Raw genomic sequence first — 12,832 nt, 5'->3', positions numbered from 1 at the left:
TTCAATAACCACTAAGCCGAAGGTCTATTACAATCACAACCAGTCGGGTTACATCCTAAGTGCGAGTGTACATTTATAGGTGGGGGTTTTCCACTGATGTACCAGTTTAAGTTTCATAAGCAAATTATAAATAATCCACAAGCATGAATAAATATGCAGGATAAACATTAAGCATGTAACATACCAATTCGATTCCAACAGTTAATACATGTGACTATGAAATAAAGATATCAATTATAAATTAAAATAAAAACTATAACTCAAGCTAATAGCAAAATGGAAAGCTCAAGGGGAAGAATCATCACATTATCTTTTGAACCGCCTATGTCATTGATAGGAAGCGCGTGCACCCTTAGAATCGAATCCTACCATGAATTGTGAAGTTGTACGTGAAATCAATGTTCTACAAAGTGTCCATGGTCAAGACTAATATAACCTAGGGCTTGGATTATCTAGGTTTTAGGGTCTTACCTTAAAGTTTAATTCGATGCTTTAGATTCCAGGATTTGATTCCTAAGTTGTTACTATTATTATTATACAATGGACAAATAACATTCATAATAGGAGTAATAGTCCATCAGTATTAATAATGATGATTCACAAGTTGATATTTAGATATATCAACAATATCTAATGTTCTTATAATGACTAATGATCTCTTAATTAATTTAAATAATAATAATAAATTTTTTACTAACAATAATACAATAAGTACTAATACTAATAATCATATCAACAAGAATCATACTAATCCCATAAGAAAAATGATAACATAGTCATAATAATGAATCTAGTAATGATAATAGATACTATGGTCTCACCATTCATGTTTAAAGTATAGGCCTAGGGTTCTGGTTGCTTAGGCCTAGGATTTTCTCCTAGAGTTTAGGTCTAGGCTTGATTCTTGTGCAGTTAATCTTAGTGTTAATCTGACAATTATAAAGATTTATTAATATTACTGTTATAGTTAAGATTAGTTAATAATCATTATGATGACACTAATTTGTACAATCCACTATCAATAACAAATATTTAAGAATGATAGATAAAGTACTAAGATTTAATAGTTGGAATTTGTTTATAATAACTAGTTTAGCATAAATGACCTACAATTTATCCTAAGGTTAGGGCTTGGGAAAAGACAAGCTTCATAGGTGCAACATCTAATTAAATAATCAGATTAAAATTTCAACAGAAGAGGTTAGAGAGTTTGTACCTCAAGGGAAGTTGGATGGGCCCAACTCGATGCCCGGCGAGTTAACTCGAGAGGTTGAGTTGACATAGTCACCACACTTCTTCTCACCTTTCCTCCTCATTTCTTTCTTCCTTTCTTATTCTCCTTTCCTGCTGCTGGAAACTCAACATGACCCGAACCAGGCCCACCAACCATGGCCTAGTCAGTGAGGCTTGGGCTAGGCCCAATGATCAAGCCTAAATTGGGCCTAAGTGGGGCCCATAATATCTGACCACGGATGGCCCAAAAATGAGGCCGAACTGGGCCTACCTTGGCCTAGTTATTGGGTTTAAGAACAAGCCCCAAGTGGGGCTGGTCTTTTGCACGGTGTGGTGAGGCCCATCGTGAGGCCCACCCGCTGTAGTGTGCAACCCACCTGAGTATTTAGATTAAGGCGAGGCCCACCTGTTCCAAGCAGGATGCGGCCCACCGCTTCATGTGGTGAGGCCCACCTATTTCCAAACAGGGTGCGGCCCACTGCTTCGTGTGGTGAGGCCCACCTGTTTCCAAACAGGGTGCGGCCACTGCTTCGTGTGGTGAGGCCCACCTCTCTCCGAACAGGGTGTGGCCCACTGCTTCGTGTGGTGAGGCCCACTTGTTTCCAAACAGGGTGCGGCCCACTTGAGCTTCGGGCTACAGTCTCACAGGGCGGTTGCCCTCTCCCTCCTTCTCCCTATTCTTTCCTTCTCCTTTGTGAATGGCTGAAATAGCCCTGGACTAGGTCCAGCGGCATTAGCAGCACCGATAACTGAAGAAAATCATCGAGGGAAAACGGAGTGATGGTAATGGCAGATTCACCACCATCGCATCTCCTTCCAATCTGAATGTTGTGGGAGGTCTGAATAGATCCGGGTAAGCTCGGATGCAAGCTTTTTCGAAGCTTGGGGAACACTTGGGTGATGGGTTCCGATTTGGGAAGAAACAGCCGCATTCAAGTGTAGCCGCAAGGATGGGAGAAGCCGTGTTAAGGGCTGATCCTTTCTCTCTAATAGGACCGCCTTAACACTTCCAAGCCGTCGGATTGATGGCAACGGTCCGGATGAGGTTTGGTAGAAACCTCCTCCAAATACAGTGGGCAACCGAAACCATCTGTGGTTCCCTTTTTACTGTGGGTAGAAAGCCTTAGGGTGGTTTGAAATGGACGGCTAGGACCTGCCCAAATGGAGGGCTGAGATGTAGGGAAGGCGGAGCACGCTGATTGCCAAGCTTGTAAACAAACGGGAGAAATGGAAACTTTCCATTTTTGGGAGATGCCGCACGCACGGGTCCTATCGTGCTGGAATTCATGCTCATGTGCGTGGGTTTCCACACGTAGGATATCCATGTGTCTGATCAGACCAACCTCCCCATCACGATGGACGGTTTGGATCAAACAACTGGATTAAGATGGTGGCCCACTCGTTGCTCAAACGTAAGAAGAGAAAACACAAATGTGTTTCCTCCCTCAAACTTCCGCATGTGGGAGTCTTCCCGGTTTTGGAAATTTCGGGTCCACGAGCTCTGACCGTTCTCCTTGGAATGGTGCACCGTGAGTGCACATCCCTATCATGCACTCGATCTCTGGGGTGGTGGTCCACCATGATGATTGTGATCAATCCACTCCGCTCATTCCCCCTGGAGGCTCTAATCAAACCTTCTGACAAAAGATCAGGCAGATTTAAGGTTTAGGTGGGGCCCTCAACTCGATTTGTAGTTCCTAATGGTGGTTTCCCGTCTACCTAATAGACGGATGATTACGAAGTTGGACGTCAATGGTTGGAAGGTCCTAAAGGGTCCTTTTTAAGGCTTTCATACTAGATTACCAATTAAATACTAATATTAATGCAAATTTTATTACTATTGTATATTACTTATAATTTCAATGATTAAAATCTCGTACATATATATAAATGAACTTTTAATATTAACATACTACCACATACATGCTATTGATCACACATTTATTAATATATAATTCATAATTTACAATATCATATTATACATATGAATGAATTGAAGATTATACGATAACATGTTTAATTAAAATTATATTTGTATTTAATAATTTTGTTAAATAATATACAATTCTATTAAAGCATCCAATGATTTTTGTATACATACTTATGAAAGATATCTAATGCTATATTAATATTTATAATTTGGTTTTATGTTGCGAAATTATTATTCATTATGTTCATTTAATATGATATTATTTTCATAATATCTTATATACGTTAGTTATATAAATATCACTCTACTACAACACATTTTCATACATTGTTTATATGATACATAAATTATCAAATACATCCATAATTCTTTTGATCTATGTTTGTGTAAAACTTATATATAACAATTATACACACACACGCGCACACACACACACACACACTTATGAAATATTACTGGATGATTTGATTCTTCTATTGAACTGATTGAAATCCTAAAATAGACGTCTCTATACTATTTTGAAAATCACTCAAATGGATGACTTGATGTACGAATGAATGTTATACAAGATGGTTAAGACGAATAAATCAAGGATTTCTGGGTGTCGATGTGCATGGATGACCATGTGTGTTTCTACATACGTGAAAACAGATTTAGACTTCCTTGGTGACACCCATGTATTGAAAAGTACGAGGTGTTACAAGAAATGTCGCTTTCCACTTAGCTGGTAATTCCGAAGACGCTATCTCCACCCTCCATTTGGAAAAATCTCAACGGTGAATTCAAATTTAGATATATTTTTAAGGTTTTCTAGCAAAGAAAGGAGGCACAACTAGAGGCGCTTTTCATTAAGAATGATTGCCCTACAAGGAATATGAACCATCCGATAGCTTGAAAAGGCCGAGTTAAAAGTCGTAGAAAAGGGGGGGGGGGGGAGTGAATGGGACTATGCCAAATTTAAATTTAAATGCTGAATTAACAAAGAACTAGAACAAGATAGCACTTATCAATCCCAAATAACAGAAATAAATAGCAACCTCAAATGCACAAGTATTGAGAGATTGATACAAATGTTGTTATAAGGACAACCTTACACTAAAAACAAATGGCTTATGGTAGGACAACCTGATTTCTAGAACGGTATATGTATCAAAGTCCCAAACAAGTACAGAGGAATAAAGAATAAAACAGAAATAAATATCTACTACTATTACAACATTCACCACATGTGTAGAAAATAAATTACAATCATTCACCACAAATACACAATAATAAACATTCACCATAACTCCAGCAATTATAGTGGTTCACTTGTGTGTACACCTACTGTTAGAAATCAACCACACAACTACTCCACTCCTAATATCCTCACCCACGGGATATTGGCTTTCACTTTGAAATAGGTTTTCTAAGGTTCACTCAAAACCTTCATAATTGTGTTTTCAAAGGGCTACCACAATTAAAAACCCTACTCACTGAGATTTTTTGGCTATCTCAGTCAAAACCAAAAATGAAAGATTTTCTAACAATCTTACAAACCAAATATAGAAAATTGAATGTACTTATCTGAAGATTCTTCTTCTGATGAAGTCCGGTAGAACCAATTCGATGTAGATGTTCAATGTCCAATCTCACATATGAAAGGGATCTTAGGTTTAAATGATTTTTTGATTAAATTAACCTGAGCTAGCTTAATTTGATTTTAATCTCAAAAAGGGTAAAATCAATATTCCCTTTTCAAAAGTAATAGAATTGAATAGAGATCACAAAATCAAATACAAAAAAGCTATTAAAAGAATCTTAAATACTAACTAATTAGCTTCTCGAATGCGGGGACAAGTTTTCTCAGAGTTGTGACTTGAATATCTTAGAATGAATTGAAAAACTCAGAAAATCATTCACAATTTATAGGGAAAAATACTGTTCACTCGATTGGCCTAATGGTCAACTCGACTGGTCGAAGGACCAATAATATTTCAAAATTTCTGTAGTGATAAGATAAGATTGCTACTCGACTGGTCGAGTGGCTTGCTCAACTGGTTGAGTGGCCTGCTCGATTGGTCGAGCACTTCACTTGACTGGTTGAGTGGGACCCAAAAATGTAGATGGACTCCGAGTCGAGCCTACTCGATTGGTCAATCACTGTTCACTCGACTGGTTGAGCAGTCTCTAAGACTGGTCAAGGGTCTAACAGAAAATTTTGAAAATTCACAACAAACCTTGGACTGGTCGAGAAAATTCTTGGACTCGTCTGGACTAGGTGAACGATGACTAGGACCAGTCAAAAAATGACCTATAAAATTATCAAATGACTTCTGATATAAGTGCAAATTGTATAACCTATCCTAAGGTCAATATAAGGTCAAACAAACCTTACTTGTGAGATTGATTCATCATATATCATTTGCTTGAAGTAGTTGAAGCTTGAAGACTTGAACTTCTTGTTCTTGAACCTCATGATCTTGTACTTGAACTTCTTGTTCTTGAAAGTGAACTTCTTGATGTTGTACTTGAACTTCTTGATCTTGTAAGTGAACTTCTTGATGTTGTACTTGAATGTAGACAAGATTCGTAAGGATGACATGAAGTTGATCTTACAATAACCGCTAAACAAGATACATATTTCAAGAGGTTTTGGCACTACAAAATTTGACAAACTTAGGAGCTAGATAAGATAACATTTACAATCTCCCCCTTTGTCAAATTCGTGACATAACCAAATAAATAAAATTATACATAATACGCACAGTAAAGAATCATGCACCATACATGCACAATAAAGAGTTTGGTTAACAAAAATCAGCAAACCTTAGTCAACAAAAATCAGCAAACCAATACTCCCCCTTAATACATTACCCCATAGAATCCAAGAGAAGGGAAGAAATTGCTTGCAGTACCTGTATATGACCAAATACAGATCTAAAAAAAAAAAAAAAACCACTTCTCCACATATTCTCTCCATATCTTCATACTAACACAAATTCTCCCCATTTTTGTCACAATATGACAAATGAAATAGCATATAAATGATGGAAATATAAGAGTAAAATAAGAGCAATTAGTAATGAGAGTAAGAATTAAGTTTAAGATAACATAAACATTGTCAAGATAACCATTAAAACATGTCCACAAAAATAAGAAAACATGTCTACACATATAGAGTCAAGAGAAATCCAAGTATAAAAGTTATTACAAATCAGAAATTCAACACTAATATGAACCAGAGGAAGGAGCAAGTATGAAAGGATCTATTTGATGTAGTCCCTTGTTAATGAACCTAAGACATTTACGCATGTATTTAAATTGAGTTTCTTGGGACACATGCATACCCTCTACCTTCTCCTCAAGAGAACGCAAATGCGTATCAAAGTCAGAAGACTGATAATTAGGATCAGCTGCAGAGTCTGACTCAATCTCATCAAATATGTCATCCATATTGACATTAGCTGGAGGCAAAGCATCCTCCTCTTTAGTTGCTTCAACTACTTTTCCAGCACCTACATTAACTTGGCCTAGAGCCAACCTCAAATTCATCTTATTTATGATCAAGTTGTTGAATAGAAGATGGTAAATGGGAGCTTCTCCAACAGGCATAGCCACTAGACTATGGGTGGCTAAAACAGTTAGAAGATATGCAAAGGGAATATCACTGTAACCTGGATAGAGACAGTTAAATGGCCTAGCTATACGTCCTAGAGGGGGGGGGGGGTGAATAGGACGATGTCAAAATAAAACTTTAACAGTGGAATAAAAGAATATGATAGCCAAATAAAATAAATCAATTCACAATGCTGAAATAAAAGCAACATCAATAAACAAGAATTGAGAGGTTGATACAAATTCAGCTCTAAGGACAACCTTACACCATAAAAACCAAGGGTTTATGGCAGGACAACCTTATTTCTAGAACGTCCTTTGTATCAAAAACTCAAACCGGAGAGGAATAAATAAATAGTAAGGAATTGAAATAAATTACAGAAATTTAAATCTAAATTATTACAACATTCCCACTGTGCTTTGAAATATAAATTTTACAACATTCACATCCACACATACATTCCAGAAATCTGAATGATAAAAGATATAAAACTTAAGCAAGCATTCAAACCACAAGACAAAGAATTATAGTGGTTCGCCTGTGTGTACACCAACTGTTCAACAACAGCCATACAAAATGCTACTCCACTCCTAACATCCTCACACAGGGGATATTAGCGTTCGCTAACAAAATAGGTTTCACAAGTTTACCTAAAACCTTCACAATTGTGTCTTTTTAACTTAGGTATACACAATCCAAAAACCCACACTATCTGAGTTTTCTGGCTCTCCTCAGATAACCACACAATGAGATTTTTTTAGCGAATCTCAAATAAAAAATCAAAAGAATAGAAATTTTATATAAACGTAAATTACCTGGATTTCTCCTTTCGTAGCAACCCGGAAGAACCAATCGGAGTAGAAGTTCGAATCAACGTTCAATGTCCAATACTCATTTAAAATGGTTCTAAGTTCTAATTGATTTTAAATTAAATCAAATGGGCATAACTATATTTGATTTTGATTCCAAGAAGACGGGATACAACAATTCCTCTTTTCAAATAAGATTGGAATATAGGAATAAAATAAAATAAACAAGCTAACAAAAAGAGAAATTAATTATGCACAACGTAGCTTAAAATGAACACTAACCTATCTTAGAATGGAGCTTTGATTTTCTTGAAGTGAGTTGCAAAACTCTGAGATTCATGTTCAATTTATAGTTGCAGAAATCACGTTTATGACTGGTCTTGAGAAAGCTTCGACAGGTCGTAGCAACAACAACATTTTGAAAATTTAAGCGCAATCTTAAAAACCATTCTACGACTGGTCGTGGACCACCTACGACTAGTCGTAGCTGACCCAGGACTAGTCGTAGGAAACATGATTTGCATGCTGTAGTTCGAGTTATAGATACATGATCGGTCGAAGGTCGAGTCGTGACCCTCCTACGACCGGTCGATCAGTTCTCAGGACTGGTCATAGGTTAACCAAAAAATTTTAAAAATCTTCAACAACTTAGGACTGGAGGAGGAATTTCTTGGACTGGTCGAACCAGTGTTAGGACTAGTCGAACAAGGTCCAGGACTAGTCTTAGAACAGACCAAAATCATCTATAAAGATTCATCTTGAATTATGTAAGCAAAATGACCTACCCTAAGGTCAATCTAAGGTCTATCATACTTGGATAATTAAGTATGAACATTAAACTTCATTCTTTTCAGATAATGGTTGACCTTTGAACCTTATGAAGCTTGAGATCTCTACTTGATGTAGCTTGATCTTTAGATCTTCTAAAGCTTAAAATTAAACTTCATCTTGAGTTGCACTTAAGTCTTGAAATGTACTTGAGTCTTAAAGTGTTTATCGATGTAGCTCTGAACATTGATGTATACAGAAGTTGACAAAGTACCGGCTTGAAGTAGTTCGTCGTTCTTGACAGAAGAAATGTCTTTATAGTGTCGATTTGATGTCTTGAACAATGTCTAGAACATATGTATATCATCATACAAACACAAGATACAGATAGAGTTTTGGCACAACAAAATTTGACAACCAAAGGAGAATGAGACCATAGCGCTTACAATCTCCCCCTTTGTCAAATTTGTGACAAAACACACTCCAAAAAAAAAAGAAAAGTACAACATGTTCAACAAAGAATCATGCACAAGTTTTCAACAAAGAATCATGCACCAGTTTTAGCAAACAAACTAGCACACACATACATTTATACTTACTCCCCCTGAGTAGCAACACTCACAGATATCACAAAGAAAATACTACTCAAAAGGCTACTCATAGCAATAACAATCCATTAGAAATCCATAAGCAATAGCACAAGCCTTCTCCCCCTTTTTGTCACAAAATGACAAAGGAAGAACAAATGAATAAGAATAATAAACAGGAGAGTAAAGTATCCAAGATATGAAGTAAGGTGCATAAATCCATAGATCATGGGCTAGTCAAGTCTAAAGACAAATAAAAATAGTCTTACAAACTTAGCAAGTGCAGAATAGTATTAAAGTTATTATAAACCAACAGATAGAAACTTTTAGTCAGATCCAGAAGATGGAGCAGGATTAGATGGATCTATTTTGTGTAAACCCTTAGCAAGGCGCCGCATATACTTGCACTTATAAGCAAATTGAGTTGCTTGGGTTACACGAATTTGAGCCACCTCTTCCTGTAGAGAATGCAACTTTTCATCAAAGCCAGAAGGCTGATAACTTGGATCATTACCAGAGTCAGATTCTAGTTCATCAAAAATATCATTCATATCAACATCATCAGGAAGATTGCCAACATCTTCCGCTTCATTCCCAGCTTCAGTACCACTACCACCAACATCCACTTGGCCAGGAGTCAATCCCAATTTCATCTTGTTAATATTTACATTGTTAAAAATAAGATGATGAATAGGGGCCTCTCCAACAGGTATAGCCATGAGCATGTGAGTAGTTAAAACAGTCATAAGATAGGTAAATGGAAGATCACTATGACCAGGATGGATTCAAAACTGAATGATGGAATGAAAAATTAAAGAAGATAGACAGATCTTTACACCAGTAATGACACAATGCAAAACACGAACCATAAAGGCAGTTAGTTCTGTTTTGTTACCAGACCGCGAATACAGATTTGAGATAAAGATTCTATGAAGAACCCTGTATCTGGGTAACAAATACCTTAAGGGGAGCGCATTTCCTTTATGGGTCCATTGCACTTCCATATTGCATAAATCTCTAGTGAGCATCTATTTTTCTAATTCAGAGAGTTTTTCAGATAATGTATGAATGAGAATACCCTCATCATTAACAGGGATTTTCATGAGACCAGCTATTAAATGTCGATCTACTTCAAATAGACCTTCTCTAGTATCAATTTTAAACGTTAAATTCTCATATAAAAAATCAAAGATGCATGCTAACATGGACTGAGTAATAGATTGGTATGTAGGCCCACCCCAATGTAAGATGTTATCCCAACCTACAAATTGGAGTAGAGGTAGGATACCAAATTGAGCAATGTTGTTAAGATCAATTGGACATTCAATGATGACATTGCGCATACGTAAATCCCGTACATCGGATGGATCATTTTCAAGAGATCGAAGATGGCGTTGTGTGATAAGAGTTGATCTAGAAGAAGATGGATCACAGGAAGATTTCTTTTTTCCCTTTGGGATCCATTTGCAACACCAGATACAAGAAAATAAATAGATTCAAAAAATATGGAATGAGTTTTGATAGATCAGATTTTTGAAAAGAAAAACTCCAATCTTACACTGAAAGACTAAATAAAGTGCACAAGAGTGAAAAATGAGATACAATAAGCAAGATTCTACAAGAAAAATGTAAAAGAACCACTAACCTTGAAGGAAAATGATGGTGGGTTCGACCAGTCGGGCTTAGGCTCGTTAGAGAGTGAAATGAAAATGAAGAAGAAGAAGCTTTTTCTCAATTTAAAGTGATTTCACAAGTTCCACGATTGGTCGTGGATATACACGACCGGTCGTGTATACTCATGACTGGTCGAGTACCATTCAAAAATTGCATTTTACAACTAATTTTAAAATTCAACCAAAAAGATAAATAAACATATATATAATATGATATAATAATGCAAGAATATTTAATTTAAATTACACGTACCAAGATCAAACTTTAATTTATTAAACCTACTTTTGTCAAGCGGTTTAGTGAAAATATCCGCAAGTTAAGTCTTGGTAGGAATATATTCCAAAGATATTATTTTTTTTCTTCCACTAATTCACGAACGTAATGATACCTAATGTCAATGTGCTTGGTACGTGAATGTTGAATTGGGTTTTTAGAAATATTTATTATACTGAAATTATTGCAATATAAAACCATTGAGTCCTATGTAATTCCATAATCGCTTAACATACGTTTCATCCAAACAAGCTGAGTACATGCATTTTCAGCTACAATGTATTCAGCCTCAGCAGTTGAGAGCGATATAGAACTTTGCTTCTTATTAAACCAAGAAACCAAGCAATTTTCAATATAAAAACAACCACCACTGGTTGATTTTCTATCATCAATATTACCAGCCCAATCAGCATCTGAGTACCCAGCCAACTGGACATTAGTATCATATGGATACCAAAGACTCAAATGCACAAAACTTGCAACAAATCTAATAATCCTCTTAACAGCAGTTAAATGAGATTCTTTAGGATTAGACTGATATCTAGCACAAATACCAACACTGAAAGCTATATCAGGTCTACTAGCAATTAAATAAAGCAAACCGCCAATCATGCTACGATACAATTTAAGATCTACATCTTTACCTGTAGAGTCTTTTGAGAGTCTTAAAGATGTACTCATAGGAATATCAAAATTCTTGCCATTCTCATATCCGAACCTTTTAATTAAGTTCAAAGTATACTTGGTTTGAGAAATAAAAATTCCATCAGGTTGTTGTTTTACTTGCAACCCTAGGAAATAAAGTAATTCTCCAACCATGCTCATCTCGAACTTAGATTTCATTAAATCTGTAAACTCAATAGTCATGTTAGTACAAGTTGATCCATAAATAATATCATCAACATAGATCTAAACCATTAAAACATCATTATTGTGTTTCTTAAAAAAAAACGTCTTATCGACACTGCCCATTTGAAAATTATGACGGAGTAAAAACTTAGTCAATTTCTCATACCATACTTTAGGAGCTTATTTTAGACCATAGAGAGCCTTTCTAAGACGGTATATATGATCAGTAAACTTAAGGTCTTCAAACCTTGTAGGTTGTTCAACATATACCTCTTCATATAAATCGCCATTCAAAAAAGCATTCTTTACATTCATTTGATAAATCTTAAATTTTCTATAGCATGCAATGGATATAAAAAGTTTGATTGATTCAAGGCGAGCAACTGGGGCAAAGGTTTCATCGTAATTGATGCCTTCAATTTGAGTGTGCCCTTGTACAACCAGTCTTGCCTTGTTTCGAATTATATTTCCAAGTTCATTAGACTTATTTTTGAAAATCCACTTTGTTCCTATAATGTGTTTATCTTTAGGTCTAGGAACGAGATACCAGACATCATTACGAACAAATTGATTAAGTTCTTCCTGCATGGCAACTATCCAGTTTTCGTCAGAAAGAGCTTCTTTTACGTTAGCCGGTTCAATTTGGGATGTAAAACACATGTAGTTACATATGTCTTCTAATTGTCTACGAGTGTGCACACCAGTGAGAGGGTTTCTAAGAATCTGAGTAGTTGGATGATCTTTAACAGTCCTTAATTCAGAATTAACTTGATTTGATGAAGTATCAGGTTTGTTAATTAAAAGAACTTCATCATAATCTAGACTAGGGGCAGGTGTATTCAATTGATCATCAATGACCACATTAATGGACTCTTGAATCACACTAGTCCTATTGTTCAGTACACGATATGCACGACTGTTTAAAGAGTATCCTAAAAAGATCCCTTCATCACTCTTAGTGTCAAACTTTTTCAAATTTTCAATGTCACGTAAAATATAACACTTGCTGCCAAAAACTCGAAAGTATTTGACAATAGGCTTCTTATCAAACCAAAGTTCGTAAGCCATTTTATTATTAGATTTACAAGTATAAACTCGGTTAATAATATAG

Source organism: Magnolia sinica, chromosome 14, assembly GCF_029962835.1.
Source record: "Magnolia sinica isolate HGM2019 chromosome 14, MsV1, whole genome shotgun sequence".
NCBI lineage: Eukaryota > Viridiplantae > Streptophyta > Magnoliopsida > Magnoliales > Magnoliaceae > Magnolia > Magnolia sinica.
This window is presented reverse-complemented; position numbering follows the sequence as displayed.